The sequence below is a fragment of the Arvicanthis niloticus genome, chromosome 12 (genome assembly GCF_011762505.2).
Source record: "Arvicanthis niloticus isolate mArvNil1 chromosome 12, mArvNil1.pat.X, whole genome shotgun sequence".
NCBI lineage: Eukaryota > Metazoa > Chordata > Mammalia > Rodentia > Muridae > Arvicanthis > Arvicanthis niloticus.
In genome coordinates, this window is record NC_047669.1 from 60,004,237 (window position 1) to 60,021,402 (window position 17,166).

The window sequence follows — 17,166 nt, forward strand, 5'->3', positions numbered from 1 at the left end:
TCAGTAAACGAAGGAATGGTCATCACTCATAAACACCGAAATATCTTCAAATAAAAAGATTCGGAGAATTAACATAATGAGGCTGATCTTGGCTATGTGCTGTGTTTTTCCAAGTGGAGATACTGCGTAGGATGTTGGATACACGAGCTTCACTGTGAGAAAAGAAGACTATATATACTGTACTGCAAATCTCAATTAGGAACAGTCCTTGAAAGGAATGGGCTCCTTATTCTCTGTAAATGAAAATGGGGGCCAATGCATGCCAAGTTTTCAAGGCTCTCATGCAGAACAAGGGGGTACTGTCCACACTGCCATTGGGGTTTCTTGAGATCAAAACGGATATTCTTTTGTTGTTTTTTACTTAATTTGATTTTAATTTTACTTTGGGTTTATTGGAAACTGAGCTTCACATTGTAGCTCATGCTGGTCTTGTTTTACTCTGCGGCCTAGACTGAGACTGAGTTTGTGGCAACTCCAACCTCAGCTCCCAAGTGCTGGGATTATAGGTTTGCTGTGAGACACTATGCCTGGATTCTTTTTTTTTTTTTTTTTTTTCTTTTTATTAGATATTTCCTTTTAATTTTTACATTTCAAATGTTATCACTTTTCCTGAGTTCCCCTCCTAAAATCCCCTATCCCATCCTCCCTCCCCATGCTTCTATCAGGGTGTTTCCCCCACTCTCCCACTTACTCCTGCTTCCCCATCTTGACTTTCTCCTCACTGCAGCATCGAGTCGTCACAGGACCAAGGGCCTCCCCTCCCTTGATGCCCAACAAGGCCATCCTCTGCTACATATGCAGCTGGAGGCATGGGTTCCTGATGTATACTCTTTGGCTGGTAGTTTAGTCCCTGGGAGATTTGGGGGGGTCTCATTGGCTGATATTGTTGCTCTTCCTATGGGGCTGCAAACCCCTTCAGCTCCTTCAAGTTTTTTTCTCTGACTCCTCCATTGGGGACCCTGTGCTCAGTCCACATTATTCATAAAAGTATTATAGCATGTAAATGAAGTCTGCTGTAGACTGGATCCTCTTCTTGATCTCTCCCAGGTCTAGTTAATGAACATGCTTTCTGAAACTAACCAGCCAAAACAACACTACTCAAATTGTGGTCCCAGAACTCAAGGACTATGTATCAGAATTAAGTAGGTACATTGTAAAATGTAGAATCCTGCACTAAAATACCAGACATAGTAAATCATCAGAATAGCCATGGTCCTGGGATCTTCATCTGCAGTCATTTCTTAAACTGTTCACTGCCATTTATCTGCATGAATGATTTGGTATTGTGTGGCAGTGTTTCAATATAAAGTAAAATACTTTCCCACACTTTTCTAAACAGATTTCAGCACAAAACAAGTTTAATGGTTGTTCATATCATGTATGTATTTGAATTGCCCTGCTCATATTCTGGGTTGTAGGATTAGAATATATTTGATTTCAGTCAAATAAAATTTAATGTCCTTTAAGTAAAAAGCCAAATTTAATTGTTCTGCTTTTCCTCAAAAATATAATTTTAGGATATACACAATTTTAGGAGAAATTACTCAAAACAGAAAAAATAAAAGAAAGAAGGAAAGAAAACTTAAGTTGTGAGAAATGAATTACAATGCACTTAAAGTATCAAATATTAGTGATTTTCTATTTGAGGCACATGACACAGTTGTGTTCCATTTCTCAGCCATCATATTATTTACATAGAGAGAGAGAGAGAAATGATTGTGGCCAAGCAGTATGGGGCTGTGGCCAGAACATTTAGTTGCCTGCTTCCCTTCTTACTTGAGTCTTTTTCCATATTTGACATGGCAGCTCCCCTTCCCTCCTCCTTGCCCAGGCTTCTATGATTGGTAGCACTCTCTCTCCAGCCAATAGGGGCACTAAGAGTAACAGTAGAAAACTCTTTTGTAACTTTGGCTTGTTGATTCAGGGTGATGAAGAGAGATGATTCTTATTTGTGGTGCCCAACATGAGAGAACCAAGAGTGTGTATCTCTGAGGCAGCTGAAATCAGCTATTGAAACAGAATGGGTTTTAGGACTTTTATTAATACATTTTAAAATTAATTTAAGTTACAGCTAATTGAAAAAAGCCTTTCAATCATTAGGTTTCCTAACAAAGTGGAACATTTGACCCCAAATGGACTTCTTTTCCATTAAGAAAGCAGATAGTTGAACGAGAATAAGCTTTTTTTTTTTTTTTTCGCTTTCAACAAATTAGGATTGTTTGTTGATATTTTGACCATTGACAATAAAGCAGTAAAAGCCATGTGTATCTTCGAATACAGTTTATTACTACAAAGTTAAACAAACTGAAATAAAACACAAAAATAACGAAAAGGGGAATTGTAAGCCAGTTGAAACAAAGGTATTGATTTTTTTTTTCTTAAACCAATCACAAGCCTAACAAAATACCCAGTAGCAGTGATACAGAGGAAAATTTATTCTCTATTCTTTGAGGATTATGGCTATGTGACTTAGAAGGATGCTTTGCTGCAGAAGAAATACAATGAGTCTTCTGGAGTTAACAGATGAAGTTTAATCCAACCAAGTGAAGTGTTGCTAACACATCAGATTCTACAACCATAACTTCTAAGAAGTTAGGCTTAGCCTAATACTGCTATTTCTAACAGGTTGGTCAAATAGTCCAGAAGCAATTACCCCAGATTTCTAGCCAATCATCATTTGCTTAATCAATGAATAATTATCTACCATGATTGTTTGTGATTTACATACAGTTTCATATGGCAGGATTAAGGGACTGGAGTGTAATTTTCAAATTAGGAAATTGGAATCAGAGCTAACATCAAAAGTGGATCATTGATTAGTGTTCCACAGAGATTAACTTTTCTAGCATGCAGATTAAAGATAAACTAATATACTAAAGACTCTCCTTAAGGAGCTTTTTAAAGTAAATTATAGGCACTAACAGTCAATTAAGCATTTTGGGTTATTGCCCCTGTGTCCTTTTAGGGACACAAAACTAATAAAGCTTATATCATTTTATTCAATAAATGCAAATGTATGTGTACTAAATTGTTAGGAATACAGTGATTTATTATCAATATTTAGTGTCACCTTATGTCATTAAACAGACCAAGAATTATTTTTATATGAGCTAATGAGATTAGCTGGGTTGTGTCCCTGGAACTCATGTAGAGGTAGAAAGATAAAAGCAACTTCAACACACATGATCTCTGTCCTCTACACATGCACTGTGGCATGTACACACCTACATTCACATATACACATCCAGCAAGCTCATACATATTCACACAATAGCAATAGAGTAAAAAAAATATAGAAATTACTTATTCACCGAATACAAAATATGTGCTATATAGACATGAATATACATCTAATTAAAACTTTGTATATTTTCAGTAAAAAAAAAGAGAGAGAGAGAGAGAGAGAGAGAGAGAGAGAGAGAGACTGCATCAATTTGAAGTGAAAATGTTGAAACATTGAATTATAATTTTCCATTCTGCTTCTCTGTATTTTCATGGTCTGGAGAGTAGCCTTACTTAATGTTTGAGTTTCCAAAAATTATGCCAACTCTAGATGAATTAGGTCAACAGAGGAAAACATGCTTTCGACTGCCTACATTAACATTCTGCTGTCTGAAAAATGGGACTAGCTCATCAATCATCTTGTTAGTATTTGCCACTTAGAACAGAATCTGAATGTGATCTATAAAACTCACAAATCTTCATTTCATTTTAAATTATTCCAATTTTGATGTTCTTCAAAATGAAGTATGTACTACAGGTTGCCAAATTCAAAACTATTATGAAGAAAAGTTAAAATTATTTGGCTTGTCATAAGTACCTTACAATCTAAGGGTTTGGCTCAAATTTTACATTCTACTCTGCTGTTATGGACAAATAATTTTGGATGGATATGAGAGAAAATAAGAGTAGAAGAAAATTAGTTATAAAAAGTATATAAAACTATTTTAAATTTTATTTTAAAATTAAAATTTCTTTTAAAAGTTGAAAATGAACTTGGAAGAATGGATTTTAAATTGCAGTTTAACATACTAGATTTTCATATTTTAATTCAAAACTATGTTTTAAAAGTAGTCTTTCATTAGTAAATTAGTATTTCCTGTGATTGAAAAGGTATTCATATATTTATAGACACTGAACAAGTTAATATACAGAATTTTATGCATTCATCCATACACCAATAATTTATTTCTAAAATCATTTTACCATTTAATAAACAATAACCATAGAAACAAAAATTAAAATTTTGGTTTCATAGAAACCTAACTGTACTGGGCATACTTGAATGATTTAATTTGTTTTCTTAGAGATTTTGATGTTTATCAGTCCATGAATTTTCAGACTTAAGCAGTAAATGGTCAAAGCTTTATATTTTAGTAGTAAAGAACCTATTGATATATTTTACAGGTATATTTATATTCAGGGTGCTAAATCTGGCAGATGTTAAAACTGGAATTTTTAACTCTAATAGAAATCTTATTTTAGTATGGAAGTTTATATTTAAGTCCTCTTTGCAAATAAGTGTTAACACTTTAGATACTGTTTTGGGAATATTCTTAAGGCTGATAATACTTATTTCTTTTCTGTTCAGGTACTGATTATTAAGATGACTTTATGAAAGGATCACTCCAAAATAACAGTAAGTCTTAAATATTTATTAGTTCTTTAATTTAATTAGCTAGTTCTGTAATTTATTGTTGCATTGTTAATAAACTATATACCCCATTGGGTGGCTTTTCTTATTCTAATTTTATAGATCTGTATAGGAAGTAAAATTTGAGCCAGATACTACACAGTAAGGTATTTATGATAAGCTGAAACATTTTAACTGAACTTTTATTTATAATAGTTTTGAATTTAACAACCTGCAGTGCAGTCTTCTTTTTGAAGAATGTCAATAAAAGTAATTATTTTTCCACTCAATGACCATTTCCTGTGAAAACATTATTTCCCTTTTGGAATAAATGGTTTCAAATTCAGTGACATTAAAACAAACTAAGGTATTGCTTTCTGCTACTGTGTTGAAAATTATATTATTCATGCTGGAAATTGTTGTTGATCAGAAGAGCTACTAATTAAACAATAAAATTTGATGATAGCAGTCCTTTCTGTATTCATATTCAGGGACTCTTCTTAGTTGCTATGAGATGCTTACAACTAATCTTCACACATTGTTAAATTTTTTTTTTGGAATCATGATTCCTAATATGCTTATGATTTGCAATAAGATTTACTGCTGGCAAGAACAAATGATAGATAGATAGATAGATAGATAGATAGATAGATAGATCACATATATATATGATAGATATCACATAAAATGATAGATATGATTGATAGGTAGGTAATATATATAATAGATATCACATAGAAAGATAGATATATAAGATAGATAATATATATAATCAATGTCAGATAGAAAGACAGATACATAGATTTTATATATATAATAGATGTCAGATAGATATGATATATATATGTGATAGATGTCAGAAGGGTAGATTGATATGATAGACAGACAGGTAGATAGATAGATAGATAGATAGATAGATAGATAGATAGATATGATAGGTAGATAGGTGGCTGATAGAAGAAGAAAGGAAGAGAAACAATGGAGGTAAAGAGAGAGAGAGAGAGAGAGAGAGAGAGAGAGAGAGAGAGAGAGAGAAGAGAAAATCTCAGGTACAATAGATGGTAAAATATTACACATTTTAAGGGTGTTAGAAAGTAAAGTCAGGGCCTACATGTGTGAATAAGTACTTTACCAGAGAGCTATATTCCCATTGCAAATATCGAATTTTTCTTCTTAATCATTAAAATAACTTAAATGTGTGTTTTGGCTGAATTAACATTTATTCTTATAAAATGATGTTTTATTTAAACAAATTTATGTCCACTCTTGATAATTAAAATATTCTTTTCATTCATAAAATATCTTGTCCAAATGTACTTAATGATTTGCTCAAAAGATGAGAAAAACAATGTCAAATCAAAAGCAGAAAATAAACTTAGATACATGACCATGTGCACGTATGCGTATGTATTACAGAAAATTTTATATAAAATGTAATAAAATATCATTTAAGTATTTTATAGATATGTAATTCTATGTTACAACCAACATAATTTGGAATGATTTTTAAAGAATCATACAAATATATAAGCACTTGTTTAAGTATATACAAATATTTAAATATAATAAAATATAATTATATATCAATATATAACTAATCCTTGATAAAACTCAAAATAGTCCTAAACAGTGTGGCAGCAACGCTTTTAATCCCAGCACTCGGGAAGCAAAGGCAGACAGATCTCTGAGTTCATGGCCAGGCTGGTATATGAATCAAGTCCAGACCCTGTCTCTAAAAGCCAGAAAGTAAACACACACACACACACACAAACACACACACACACACACACACACACACACACACACACAGAGACAGAGAGAGACAGAGACAGAGACAGAGAAAGATGAAAAAAGACAGAGATGGAGAGATACAGAGACAGAGAGAGACAGAGAAAGACAGAGACAAAGTGACACAGAAAGAAAAACAGAGAGAGGCATAACACAAACCAGCTCCTCTTTTGGTCATTCTTATGTTGGGGCAGGCTGTGACAGAATATGGCATGTGTCACTTTGCACCAATATCTTGGAGCCTTTCTATGCTCAGAAGTATACAAGTCTACACAGTTCTTGTCAGCAGAGAGGATGTACATGTCTTCATGTGGTTCTTGACGACAGAGCACAAAACACCATTCATTTCATCTTGATTATCACAGTGGCTTTTGAGATTAATACATACCCATGGACTTCATAATAAGAGCCTGTCTCTTCTATGTCTTTCTGCCACTTACAGAAATGACAATGAACTGCAAAACTCATGGGTGTTTTAATTCTAAGTGCAATAGCCACCAGCAAATGACTGATGCCTGTAATAAATCAGGGAGTTTTGAATCAAGTTGTTAGGAAAGAATATTTTCTCTCTGCTTGTGGGCTGGTGTGATGAATCTCCATACACCATGTTGATGCCTACAGTGGAGTGTATGCTGCCTTGCTTTAGTGGGGAGTTCCATTCACACACTTGACAGAAAAAAATCACATGACTCTATTATCAGTAGAAAGCAGTAAGCCAGAGAATCAACTTCACAATCTTCTATCTCTGGCTCATGGGGCATTCCAGACTGGTACTATGAGGACCATGTGTAGGTGCAGGGTCAGAGCAGAAACAAACTAATCAAAGGGATTACCTATGGGAACAGAATTAAAGGAAGTAAACACGATAAAATCATAAATAATATAGATTATTAAAAACTAATGAAAGTATTATTTAGATTGGCATGTCATAAGAAAAGACTACATATTTAGTATTAGCATAATACTGAATCATATTATACATTCAACCACTATACATGTTTAACACTATTATATTTATGTTTAATCTTTTATGTTTTTATCATAATATGAAAATACACAAAAATATGTTGACATTCTATACCTATCATACTATGGGTACTTCTAGTCTTTATAGTCTTCAGTTGTGCATACAATAAAGAAAACTCGTGTGTTCTGTAATATTTCAGAACTTACATTCTCGGACAGTAGTATAACTAGGCTAGATCATGTGTTTTTGAAGTTTTTTCAGAGTTAGATTTAGAGGACTGTGTGTATTGGGGAAGCAGGGACTGTAGTTATCTTTGAACCTAAACCCAAGGCAAGAGATGAGGATCAAGCAGACTTAGTTTTACTGAAGCATGGAGACAAAGTTGACAAGAATAAGCCAGGTTAAACCATTAATTTTTTAAAAACACTTACTATAAACCAGACTTTTTTTAAAAAAAAAACATTATGGTTGTAACATTAAATACAAGATCAGGAAACAAGTTCTTACATATAAGTCGAAAGTGAAGAGAAAGTGGTGAGAGCACAGATATTAAATAAAAATATCAAACAAATATTTTGATAAGTTGAATATGTAAAGAAAATAAATAAAATGGATAAGAAGCTGGGGGAGGATGTATCATTATTTTGAGAAAAAAATTTGAATTGGTAGTAGCCAAGAAGAAATCCGAAAATAGAAGGAGAATATGTTGTGGTGGTTATTCTGAAAGGAACATTCCTCAGAGAGAAAATTCAGGAACAATGCAATTTATTTGTACAGAAATAAAGTGACTAACAACAGGAAAAGATGAGCCCCTGTTGTGTTATGGTAAAAAAAAAACAAAACATTTGTTTCTTTATATTACATTTATTCATTTCTGCTTGGGTTTCTGTGTGCATGTGCGTGTGCAGGTGTGCATGTGCATGCATGCACGTGTGTTTGTGTGATTTTGTGTGTGTGCATGTGTGTGACTGTGTAAAACTGAGTCATTAAAATGGTATAATGGTGAGCTTGTGGGAGTCATAGAATCTCTTGTAGAATTTGATTTTCTCCTCTATCTTGTGGGTTCAGTGGATCAAACTCAAGCAGGCTTGGTGGTAAGCCCATTTACCTGCTGAGTCATTTTTCTGGTCCAGAAGTATTGAGTGTTAGTTAAAATAGAAGCCATTTGAGGCATTTGGTCAAAGTAAATGAATTGGTTTACATTTTAAAGGTTTGACTATGTTAGATACGAAGAGGCTGAAGAAAGGTTGCGGAGTTATGGTAGATCCTCAGATAATAGACATGGTTATAGGAGGTGCTTGTAAACAGAAAGAATATAGGGAGTGATTTAAATTTAACTTTTAAAATAATAGTTTTATTCCTTCAAAGTTTCATACACTTATATACTGCCTATTGGTCACATCTAATCGCCATTATCTCTCTTCAACTATAGTACACCCTCCTGTCTGCTCTCAAACTTTGCATTCTCCTTTTTATTGTTGTTATTGTTTTTAATAGTCCCGTGGGTTTATGCACTGACATACATATAGTGAACACTCATGGGAGCATGAGCAATCCACCCACTGCCATATCCCTAAGGGATAATGACTCTTCCCCCTTTGGTACCCATCAACAAGACCCTTTCCTCATCTGTGATAGAATTGTGATCTTGAGCAGGTAATTCAATTTGTTGTGTTGCTTTGAGTTTATGCGTGGGAGAGCCATTCGCAACAGCATTAGGGAAAATATGGATTCTTTAGTACAGTGTTGGTATGCGGCAGGGTCTCTAAATGATGAATTGTAGTCTCGTCCTCTTTAACATCGTTAGCATTGGCTTTGTTATCAAAGTGATGATGGAAGCCTTAAGGAGAATATCAGGACTTTGGATGCCAAAAAGTGTTTGGAAACTAGTTCTCTCTGAGCTCTGCTGACATACACAATTGCTTCTTTAGTTTTTTTGAAACTCATCTACCTTAAACAACTTTTATGGTGTATAGAGCTCATGAGTGTTTCATTGTTATTATTTTTTATTATGGGTGTGATATTTTTGTTTTTTATTTTAAATCTTGTTTGCTTGCTTTTGTTTTGGTCTGGAGAAGTGATGTACATTGCTCATTTTAACTAGAGTTTCGAGTATTGATTGATGTTTTTTTTCTTTTTTTATTAGATATTTTATTTACACTTCAGATGGCATCCCCTATCCCCATTCCCCCCCCCACCCCCTTAGGAAACCCATATCCCATGCCCCCTTTTCCTTTTTGCATTTATACATTTTTTTAAAAAGAATGTTAATCATAGGCTTTATAAGTTTGGAATTGTACAATCAGAGGTGTAACCCACTGACCGACTTAGATATAACAACTATCTTTGACTGGTGGAGATACATGAATATCTGCCTCCCTGTCTCCCCCCTCTTTCTCTCTTTCATCACCTAGCTTCTCCTCTTCTTCTTCTTCTCCTCTTCTTACTCCTTTTCTTCCTCTCAGTACTCCTCCTACCTTAGCTCCTCCTACACATCACCCTTCCTGTTAAAATGAAACTTTTCTCTCAAAATACAATTAGAGCATAATTATGCCAATTTGTACCAGTGAGGTACAGGATAGTCCTAATACCCAGTCCATCCTTTTGTTGACTAACCAGCTCCTCGGTCATCTATTCTAACTAGAACATTTAATTCTGAACCTGGCTTTTAAACACATAATTTTGTGATCAATAGGATAAGTCTAAATAGATAAGCTGTTTTAATTTTCTCTCTTAGGTCTGGCACCTGAATTTTAGTAGTTTAGAAAATTCTGTATGTTATGTTTCTACACTGTGTGTTAAATTAAAAGAAAAATAGACAAAAAAAATATGAAACCATTCAAAACTATTAGCATTGTTCTGGAAAACCTGATGATTCTTCATGCTTACCTTTTAATAAATATCTCCAGTTTAATCCTAAATAAGTATGTTCATCTGTGTCCAAGCCTGAGATAGAACAGAACTGAAGTTCAGGCTGGTGTCAGATGAGGAGTCGCCAACCACTGGCCAGTTTGATACTGAATGCATTTTGGATTTTAGCTGCAAACACAGATGGGAAAGTTGAGTTTGAGAAGTACCAACATTTTCAGACTGCATGTGTCAATACTGATGCCCACTATTCAGAAATACATCTTTCATGGAATAACTGTAAAAGTCAATAGGTTTTCACAAAAATGAATGTGACGAATTCCAAACAGAGTGGAGTGCTCAGACACAGAAACGTAAACTCGGTCCTATCTGTCAGTGGCCCAGGACGTACATGCCTTCTGAAATTCGTTAATCTGAAAACTAGTCATTTAGCCTTTCATGGACTTCCTCAACATGCAAACATGCCTACACTGTCTCTAGATACATTCAGATTGGGTGACAATACAACACCCACTCCCATGACTGTCAAGGTTGAATCTCTATCCCTTGCCTTGGCTATTAGTACACACAACTCCAGTTGCAAACAGAGTACTTGAAAGCAGGGAAGTGGAAGCAGAGAGTGAGTAAGCAAAAGAATTGGGATATAGCACAGTATTCCCTTCTCAGAACACAGCTTCAAGTAAATCCTTGCTCAGAGTTAGTAATTAGCTTATTTCCCAGGCCATAACGCACTGGAGGTTCAATTTTGTTCTTTGTGAAAGTTCAGTGTTGTAATATGAGTATTTTTCTTACTGTGTAGCCCTAAGTACAAGCCAAACACATCATCCTTGATAGCTAAGTAAATAAAGAAATATTTTTGGAAAAGTAGAAATCCTTGTCACAGATAAACCAAGACAACTTGGGTTGGACATCATGCAAACCTTTTCAAGTTTGATTGGACTCAGTTTCTCACTTTTCACCATGGGTCTGTTGCTTTAACACCCATCCCGCTTCCCAACAATCTCTTTCTTCTAGGAATCAGTCTAGAGGAGTCTAGAGCTTAGAGCATGGTCAAGGTACCAGGCACTCCTGAGTACTGTCAGGTACCCATGATAAAACAGAAGCCAAGGGTTGAGTGTAAGCCTCTAGAAATTTCCAGAAACCTCACTTGACTTTGTGATTTTATACATTTGGCTCAAATGCTACACTATATATGTTTTAATATCTGATATTTTTGCTCTTTATTTTTTGATAGATACAAAAGTGTTAGTAAATGACCACTCAGTAAGAGATAGGTGAGCCTCTCCACATGGTCATAGAAGCACTGGTTTTGGACTTTCCAGTCTAGTACGGGTCATTATAGGGCAGCTCTGGTCAACATAAACATGTGTTTCTCACTTCCTGGAGCATCCAGAACTACAATAAGGTTGCATAATTTTATCCCCAAAGGAACTTACAGTTTGATTAAGAAAATTGCTAAATATTCATGTGAAAACATTCAGAATGCAAGCAGCCATATGTAAGTGCTAAATAGGATATCAATAGAATTACATTTGTATGTACTAAAATCCTACATCAATTTATATGAACTCGTGTATTTACTCCTACTATTTAACTTTGATGGAGCCTTTTCTTATGGTGCTCATAGAGAATTTATGAGGAAGATACCTAGTAAAATACAAATTTGTCTATCCAATATGAGTTTCCACGAAAATTCTGAACATTCACACTTAGAAATTGTGTATGTGTATTCTCATTTTTTAAAAAGTGAACGGTCTTAAATCCACAATAATGAATTGCTTTCAATATTTATGCTCAGGGAGTCTATTTTTAATAAACAGCCATCTATTTTCAAGATCTTACCAGAGAAAATTATTTATAATAGCCTGTTCTCATAGTTAGGAGTAAGACATGCAAACAAGACTTTTTAATCTTGAAAAATTCGCAGAGCATAATTTGAACATGATGTCAATATAAAAAAGTTTTAATTTATCTCTAAGTCATTGTTCCTTCTATTAGAACCAGAGGCTTCTGAGACCTCACCCACACAGACTCATTGTTTCCCTGTGCCTGTGACAAGCTGGAACAAGACTTGTATTATTAAATTGTTGTTACTGCCCTCTAGTGGCAACAACTAATCCTTGTTCTTATTCCACCTATGTCTGAGCCATGGAAATTCAGGACATAAAGGGGAGGCCACAGCTTGTGTATTGGAAGGAGTTAAATAGCAAACACAACCTCATGCCATCTAATTCAGGAGTCTGTTCCATGAATAAACTAAGTCTGTGTATGGAGACAACGGGGTGCAGGTTTCATCCATGTATCTAATTACTTCATTTTGTGAAGCACTAAATTCAAATATCATTTTTCAAAGAGCACAGTTTTCTCTTCACCTGTTTGAATACAGGTAGTTTAACATATGCTTAAAAAATGACTCTCAAAGATTAAGATAACTTAGATCAGATGTGCTCAAAGTTACAATGTATACTTTATGTTTAGGATCTATCCAGATTCAGGCTGTAAGAGCTGGAAATCCTACCTCACTGATGTGTCTGTTCATGGTCACCCATAGTTTGAATAGCCAGAACCTTGGGTAGTTTATCAGAGAAAATGAAAGGTGTGTGGCATTTCTCAGAAATGAAGACCTCTTCTAGAATACTCTTTTTTCTGGCATTAACCTATAATCTGAGGAAGTACTCCATTCAGTGATTTGTGGGGGAAAAAAGAATGTCCATTTACTCCTTACTTTATAGGTAACCTTGCAGGGAAACTAAGCAAATCAAAGCTTTAATCTCATCATTTATGTTTATACACACATAGAGTCATTAGTACACTTGTACGATCAGAGAAGTATTTATGGTTCATATAAGAAGTAAATGACCTGAAATCAAACATAGTTATATGTTAAAAGAAAGTTATTACAACTTTGCATTATATCTACAAAATGGCGAGCAATAAATGTCACCATTGCCAATAAGTGCCACAGAGTAAATTCGCAGCCACATACGACCATATGCTCTAGAAAGTTTCCTTCAGTGCAGGGGTGATTTTGACATTTCCATAAAAGAAACTTAATATATGAAGCCATGAAAGGTGTTACCTTGAGGTTTGGCCAAAGGATAAAATAAATAAGAAGTCAGAGAGTGATTCTGTAATAAAATTTAGTTGAGTGTGGGAAACGTGAAGAATGATATTAAAGAAAACTTGGGATTATTTGCTTTTCTCTTTTACTATTGCCTTGAACCAAGAGCAGATGGAAAAGGGAATGCATCAAGTTTAACATCCAGTTCACATCATGCCCCAGCACGTATAAACCATATAAACATGAAAGGGCAAAGTCTCTGGGTAAATTTAATAAGGTTTTGAGCATTCCGTGGGGGAAATGGGCCATAATAATATCTATTGTCTCGCAAACAAATCATATTACACGTGTTTTCATTCTGTAATCCTTGTGCCATCAGTAATTTTATGTGGCTTGAAATCTGTGTGGCATCTACAGTTCATGATACATTATTAAAGTGAGAGAGTTATTCAAATGTGTAATGTTTTAAGTAAAAATAGAAAAAGTTTAACAATGTAGTTTGAAGAAAAGGTATGTATTCATCTGAAAAAAAATCTTTTTCATACAATTGGTCCCTCAGTTTGTATGAGTTGGTACTTCTTAGATTTTTGAAGCTAAGGTTCAATGCTTTCTCTGGAGTGTACTAAATTTCAACTTCTTATGTGTTGTTACTGAGCTTTCAGAGTAACATGTAACATATTAGAAGGATTTCAAATTATGCGTTAATACCAGAGTTGTTGTAACTAACCCAAGTTGGAATTAATGACTAATTCCTTGTGCCCTCAATAAAATTATTTTAATTCTCTTTCTGAAAAATTTTCCTTCTTACAGTGTTTTATAAATGAAAATAATTTCTATAACTCTGCAGTTTTGGTAACGAGGCTTGCATGTTGGAAGAACAGCAGAAAGATTAGAAGTCAGTGCTGTCTATGAAGCATAGGCAGCACAATGCAGTCTATGAATACGACCATTAGACTTTATTTATTGGGTGATGGAATTCAGATGGATGCTGGAGTAAAAGGATGAAGGAATTACTGTATTCTGTACCTAAAAATACATTTCCAGTGTCTTGTAGCAACAAAAGCCTGACATTCAGGGCATATACACACAAGGGAATTGGAAACGTACACTTGAACATTTACATTTATAGCAGCATTATTTATAATAATTCCCAGGAAAGAAAAAAAACATATAATCACTGAGGGAAAAAGATGGCATATACATACTTGGGATATTATTCAGCCTTAAATAAGAGTGAACATCCTGTTAACACTCTTTCATATGAAGAATCCTTGCTTGCATAATGCTGTTAAAAAAAAAAAAAAAGCCAGAAACAAGAGGAAAAATATTGTAGGATTCCTGTTATCTGAGGTACATAGAATAGTCAAACGGATAAAGAAAAATATCATGGCCAGTGGTTACTGAGGTAGAAGGAAGGGACAAATCCTTGGTTTAATAACGTAGTGTGTCAGTGTGGATAATGTAGAAATTCTAGACCTGAATGTGGCTGTCAACAAACAGTAATGTAAACGGAACTCTTCCACTGAAATACATATTTAAGGCAATTAAGAGGATCCATCCTATAATGCTTTATATATGTGTCATTTATAAAATCTCAGTGCTCTTTATGGAACTTTTTATTGGGGGGATTACTAAAGACTGGAGACACCCATTATCTCCCTTAATGCATAGGATGTGCAGATCTAGAGTTGGCGATTGTTTAGCTGATGGTGTTACTGTTTGCACATTGAAGATAAAGATTGGAAGCTGTCATAGTTAGAAGAAAATTAAGAAAACATTCCACTTTCCACTGTAGTCAAAATAAGTTTGAGAACTAAACACCACAATGTAAAAATAGTTTAAACACTGTATAAATTTAGGATGAATCATTCGCTTACTCTGCCTCCCGTCCTACTGTCATAGAAATATTATTAATTATATCATCAACTCAGAAGGAAATTGACATATCAAAGCAGGGTGTATGCATGAATGAAATTCTCAAACAATAAATTAACAAAACAAAATGCCAGTGAATTAAACAACAACTGAAACCAAAAACAAATCTACAAGCAAAACCAAAATCACCAACTTCCCTGCATAATCCCTTCAGCTAAACAATTCCATATGCGGTACTGTTTCACTTCTTACTAAACACTGAAAGGTGCCTATGAAAAATACAGTTTTAAAATTTCTCAATTAAACTAGAAATTTCAAACTGCTAGTTTAAGTAGAGAATATGCCTGGAAACAGAGGAGTGTTGATAAATGACCCAAAGAAAACCAAAGTGTTCCTTTGTGCTTGGGTGCATAATGCAGTCGCTATCAAACAAGTGTTGACATTTTTGCATATTCTTCCTAATGACGTTTTTAGTACTTGAGAAAACAATGGAATACTGCTTAGTCCACAGTTTACAAGTTTTTTGGATAGAAATTTTTGAACATAAATATTTGAATCAATTAAAAGTCGGACTTGCCTTAAGCTGTCTCAGTCTTAACAAGGTAGAAGGTAGGAATATTTTTAAATGAATGCATATCAGACAGCATGGGTTTATCCTACTTTAGGAGAGACCATAACTGAAGCTTGTAGTAAAAGATGAATTTTAACTTCTTAAATAGATCAGTGAAGGTTAGGATGGTGGTCCACACCTATGATACCAGCATTTGGTATTAGAAACAGGAGGACCAGAAATCAGATGACATTCTCAGCCTCCGAGATAATTTGGGGTCAGCCCCTGACTCAAAACAGGAACAAGAAAAAAATTTAAAGCAAACACATAACTCTTAGGTTTTGAAGTTTGTCTGTCTGTTTGTTTGTTCTTGTTCTTTTCAGGTATGCTAGGAATAGAGACCCAGATATTATATGCCATAGACAAATACTTCTCCCCCACTGAGTTTAGTCAAATACAGTGAACATTTCGTTTCAAACTTTCCCTGCATATAGATTATTTTCACTGTACAAATGTGTTCAAGCAGTGAATTGATTTCCAGTCTGCCTTGTTGCTCCAGGTTGAATGAAGTGGGATGGCTTTTGTTTCTGTTTACTCTTACATTTTTGCGTTATGAAAATGCTGGAAGATATTATCATTTATTGCTCCTTCTACAATTGTTGAGTTGGCACTAGGGGCTGAGTGTCCTACCACCTGCATTACATTACTTCCCCTGTTTTTTGTTTTGTTTTGTCTTGTTTTGTTTTTGTTTTTCTAATATGGGTGTGTTGAATAACTGGCTATAACATGCTAGTGAACTGGTGTTTAAGAGTTTGCTAGTTTTTTTCATCTTTCTTCCTCTTATTAGCCTAATAGGAAGCATGAAATTACTTTATTCTTTGCTGAATGCCACCCAAGAGCATTTTCCTCCAAAGAAATTGGCAGTTTTGTTTTAAAATATGCATTGAGCCAAATGATTAAAGCCGTTCTTGGGTGATTTTATCTTTTAGATTGTTAAACTAAAACATGCTCAAGTCTAAAGTAAACCTTGTTTCAGGTAAAAGTTCTGAGAACAAGCACAAAATGGTTGACTGAAAAGAATAAAAGGTTAACTGAAAATTAAAATACCACTCTCAAAATGTAGGATGTATGTAAAGCAGCCCGTTTAAATGCCAGTGACTTATTGTTGGCATCAAAAAGAAAGAATAAAAGATTAGGTAGAGACAGGGACTACAGGTCAGAATTCTTCAAGTAATGCATGCAATTAAAATTTAGATGTTCAGGTATCTAATACCAAGTACTGCCAGATATTTCTAATAATTTAATACTGGAGAAATAAAAATGAGTAAAACATGACATATTTTTAAATAATATTTTTTAAACAAATGACAAGTGTATATTATACAACACAGAAAATTAAAATAAATGGGGAATAGAGAAATTAT

General features: G+C 34.3%; 1 long non-coding RNA gene across 1 annotated transcript in view; it reads left to right on the forward strand.

Annotated features, from left to right (window-relative positions):
• The window catches only part of LOC117717887 (uncharacterized), a 364,914-nt gene that overhangs the window by 99,469 nt on the left and 248,279 nt on the right, over positions 1 to 17,166 (forward strand). Inside the window, exon 3 of the long non-coding RNA XR_013113620.1 lies at positions 4,592 to 4,639. This is a non-coding gene — a long non-coding RNA (uncharacterized LOC117717887). The remainder of the gene's footprint in view (positions 1 to 4,591; positions 4,640 to 17,166) is intronic.